Source organism: Neofelis nebulosa, chromosome 17 (genome assembly GCF_028018385.1).
Source record: "Neofelis nebulosa isolate mNeoNeb1 chromosome 17, mNeoNeb1.pri, whole genome shotgun sequence".
Lineage (NCBI taxonomy): Eukaryota > Metazoa > Chordata > Mammalia > Carnivora > Felidae > Neofelis > Neofelis nebulosa.
In genome coordinates this window covers 16,909,946-16,914,891 of record NC_080798.1, presented here as the reverse complement: position 1 = coordinate 16,914,891, position 4,946 = coordinate 16,909,946, and positions in this window count along the sequence as shown.

Here is a 4,946-nt window from a genome sequence, read left to right as displayed (position 1 = left end):
GCCTGGAGCCTGTTTCAGATTCTGTGTCTCCCTCTCTCTGACCCTCCCCCGTTCATGCTCTGTCTCTGTCTTTCTCAAAAATAAATAAACGTTAAAAAAAAAAAAAAAAAGAATTGAACAAAAAATATAAGATAAAACCATGGAAGAAAATAATAATGTGAAATTAACTCAAAACCATGAAGTCATTGTAGGAAAATATATTTGTCTACTTTTTCATGGCAAAATATTTGAAACACTATTGAAAAAATGTAATTCCTAAACCGGCACATTTTTTAAACAGAAAACTGTCTATATTGCTTAATAACAAAAATAGGGAATACAAATCATTAAGAGAAGATATAAACAACGATCTAACAAAACAAGTGAGTATGAAACAGTACGTCACATAAGAGACACTGCAAAGGAATTTTGTTCCTTTGGAAAGATTTTTATCTCCTGTCCCAATATGATAGATATCATTTAGAAATGTAGTTTTTACCTATCAGATTGACAAAATAAATTTGGTATCTAATCTTTTAGCCACAGAGTAGGAACATGGTGATCTATACATGTTGCTGTTGGACAGCTAAATTGGCATAACCTAAAGGAGGGCAGTAGCAAGTACCTATCAAAACTTAAAACACAGGTACATATATCCCTAGAATTTATGGAGAAATTTATGTAACAGCTGTTTTCAACATATCCACAAGAAACAAGAATATATTTTTTGGCACTGGTGTAATAGCAAAAGAAGAGGGTGGGAGGTAGGGAGTGAGGATCAATTACAGTAATAAATTGGTTATATAAATTATCATCCATCTATTCAATGGACTATATAGCAAATTAAAAGAATGCAGTATGTGTATTACTATGAAATTAAAATATTTTTTTAACTTTATTTACTTTGAGAGAAAAAGAAAGAGAGAGTGTACAGCAGGAGGGGCAGAAAGAGGGAGAAAATCTTAAGCAGGCTCCATACCTAGCACGGTGAGATCACAATGGTGAGATCATGACCTGCCAAAATCAAGAGTGGGGCACTTAACCAACCCAGATGCTCCTGAAGTTACAAATATTTTAAGCGTATATTACAAGCTAATATTTTTGTTGAAGTTTATATTTATCTATACATATGAACTCACACACACACAAACACCCACATATATATTGTTGTGGTGTGAGAGTGGTGAATGCACTGGTTGCTTGGAGAATCTTGGGTGTCAATATTGGGGACAAGGGCACAAGGTGTTCATTTTTCACCTTGTATATTTTTTATTTTATTTAGCATATGCAAAATTAGTCAACCAATTTTATACCATCAACAAAAACCTTAAACCATTTAAAAAATCAAACTTGGGTTGCAATTCTTTTCTTTTTTTTTTTTTTAATGTTTATTTATTTTGAGAGAGAGAGAGCACGAGAGCAGAGGAGAGAGAGGAATGAGAATCACAAGAAGGCTCTGCGCTGTCAGCATAGAGCCCAATGCGGGGCTCAAACCCATTAACTGAGATTATGACCTGAGCGGAAATCAAGAGTCAGACACTTAACCCCCTTAGCCACCCAGGCGCCCCTGTAACCCTTTTCTACTTTCTAGTGGTCACTAAACTTTTTTGACTTTGGTTTCCAAAGTCTGTTGAACAGAGTAATGATTCCCCAGGTGGGATCAAGTAAGCCAAGGGCATTGGCACCCTTCTGCCACTGAGGCAGTGGTCACTATATAATATTAGCTGTTGAATAGCAACAGCAGTCTGGAGGGTACCCACCCACCCCACCGTGCTGGTTCACCAAGGAGGGCAGTCTGCCCTAGGCACAGGCGGTTAGAGCCCGGGTGGTGCTGTCAAGGGTGTAGTGCACCCAAAGGATTCTGGAGATTGTAGTTCAGGCCTCCCAAACGCCTCCGAGTTGCGCAGGCGCAAGATGCTATTTGGTAAAGTGAGCTTCAGCCTTTGGCCTTGTTGGGACCGTTTACTGTGGCATCTGCCAAGCTCCAATCCCTTCTTCACAGTCTGGCGCCGGACTTCTTGGAGCTGAAAGGCTCACAGGCTCGAATGGACATAAGCGTAGCCTTGCGATTGGAGGCCTTATATCAGGTAAGTTTGTGCATTTGTCGCCGCGGTGTTAGCAAGTTGAGATGTTAACATCTGGAGATTGATTCACGTGTGAGGACTACCGGGACTGATTCTGATCAGCTGTGCTTCTGGAAGCCATGGCCTTTTCAGGGACAGAAGCGCCACGGGGTCTTTGATATGGGGCCTGAATTGGGGCGCGTCTCCAGCTCAGGGTCTTAACTGAAGTGGGTTTTTCTCCTGCAGGTCTTGTCTCCAGGAGTCCTGTCCCCAGGTGTAGGGGAGACAGAAGAATGCTCAGGAGTAAGGTGGCACGGGGTAGGGGGCATTTGCGTCCGTGTCTCCAGACACTGCCAGCCGCCCAGAGGTCATTCTGCTGCAGCTGGAGCCTGCTGGAGCGGAATTTGTCGGTTCTCTCTCCCATCCCTGTGAGTGTATTTGTATGAAGTGGAGAGAGCGGACAATGGGGAAGCAGGGTATAGGACTACCCTTTGCGGGTTGTTCTGGGAACTGAGGCCGGCGTTGCCCTGCCAGCCCTCCAGTGTCAGGACTCTGCCCTTTTCCAGAAGGGGAGCCTTGAAGAGGACTGGGCATTTGCTGCATGACTGAAAGCCAGGTGAGGTAATGCTAATTTTCTGCTTCCTGAAACACAGTGAGCATTTGGCTTCTTTATCCTGACCTTTTCTGGGTAGGAGCATCTCTTTCAGGTCCTTCTAGCCATTTCCTTCCATTCCCTCTACTCAGCTGTGTTGCCTAGGTGCCTCCTCTGATTGGCAACCAGTGCTCAGGACTTTTACTTTTCTTTTTTCAAGGCTTATTTTATTTTATTTTATTTTATTTTTTTAATGTTTATTTATTTTTGAGAGAAAGAGACAGAGCACGAGTGGGGCAGGGGCAGAGAGAGAGAGAGGGAGACACAGAATCTGAAGCAGGCTCCAGGCTCTGAGGTGTCAGCACAGAGCCCTACGAGACTCTGGGCTCAAACTCACTCACTGAGAGATCATGACCTGAGCTGAAGTTGGTCATTTAACCCACTAAGCCACCCAGGTGCCCCTAAAACTTTTAGAGAAAGAGGGAGTGCAACCGGGGTGAGAATGGCATAGTGGGGGAGAGAGAGAATCCCAAGCAGGCCCCACCTCCAGTGCAGAGTCCATCACAGGGGCTGGTTCCAAAGACCCTAGGAACATGATCTGAGCAGAAATCAAGAGTCAGACACTCAACCAAGTCACCCAGGCGCCCTGGTTTATGTTTATAGAGCACAACCAGTTACTTCCAAGCAGAGATGCATGGATGCAGGAGGTGAATATTTCGAGCCTTTTCTTCTCTAGACTCTTAACTGATTCTCAACCAGGAACAATTTTGCTGCTATCCTCACTCCCTCCAGGGATATTTGCCAATGTCTAGAGGTATTTTTGGTCATCAGAGCTGGGACCAGCCAGTGCTACCAGCATCTGTGGAGGTCAGAGTTGATGCTAAACATCCAAAAAATAATACATAGGACAGCACCCCACATGACAAAGAATTATCCAGCCCCAACTGTCAACATTGCTAAGGTTGAAAAACTCTCCTATAAACATAGCTTTATACCATTTTCTTGATTCTAACTGATATTTAGAAGCCCATTGCATTTCTGATTCCTGATATTTCATATATGACCAGTTTTTTTCTGTCCTCATTTTTTTAAAGAATCTTCTCTTTATCTCTTTTATTCTCAAATTTTATTCTAAGATATTTTGTAAAGGTGATTACTTTTTCTTCCTTAGGGCTAAATGGGTAAACAGTATGTGGAGGGAATTACCATTTACTGACAATTATATACCAGGCATTATTAGACTAGATGATGCTTATACTATTTCATGTAATAGTGGAACTTTACTTAGCTGGCCTTTGTACATCCCAAACCTGGTTAGATCCTGTAAATATCTTACTGTGAATGGGTGATTTGATCTATCTTCAGGAACTGGAATGTTTAAGTACATAAATTAAATCATACTGACATCCAGGTATCTAGACCCAGCCTGTTTATTCTATCTATCCTTTCCTGTAAACACTGTCTTTATCACCCATATTTTCACCTTTTTCTTTTCTCTCATTTCAAAGCATTTGTTTTTAGGGGCACCAGATGGTTGAGTATCTGACTCTTGACTTTGGCTTAGGTCATGATCTTGCGGTTCGTGGGTGTGAGCCTCACATTGGGCTCTGCAATGACAGTGGGGAGCCTGCTTGGGATTCTCTCTCTGTCTCCTCTGTTTGCCTCTCCCCCCCCCCTCAAAATAAATAAACTTATTTAAAAAGTGCATTAAAAATAAGTGAATTAAAGCATCTACTTTTATTATAACCTTAATACACTGATTTGTTTTTTCAGGGATTGGTGTTTAAGGATGTATCTATAGACTTGACTCAGGAGGAGTGGGAATGCCTTGATTTTGATCAGAGGGATGTGTACAGAAATGTGATTTTGGAAAACTATAACAACCTTATCTCAGTTGGTAAGCAAACCTATCTCTAAAAATTCAGTCTTCCTCTGGAATATTTGATCCTCTCACTGTGAATTTCTCAGCTCCTTTCAGATATCTTATATATTCCATTTCCCTGTTCCCAAAGAGATAGCTTGAGTTTTATAGAGTTGAAAATGTGCAGCTCTACCGAAGCTGAGACTGAAGCCCCATCTTCTCTAAATAATGACCTTTCCTCTTTAGTTTTGAATTCTGGGCTTCCCATAGCAAAACTATATACCATTTCTCTCTCCATTTCTAAGCCAGATATGGTATCCATACTGGAGCAAGGGAAAGAACCCTGGATGATTGGCAGAAAGCTGACAAGGGACCTGCTCTAGGTAAGTGTGGGATAGTCAGGCAAGGAGAGGGCATTGAAGGATGTAACCCAGCTGTTTACAGAGGAAAG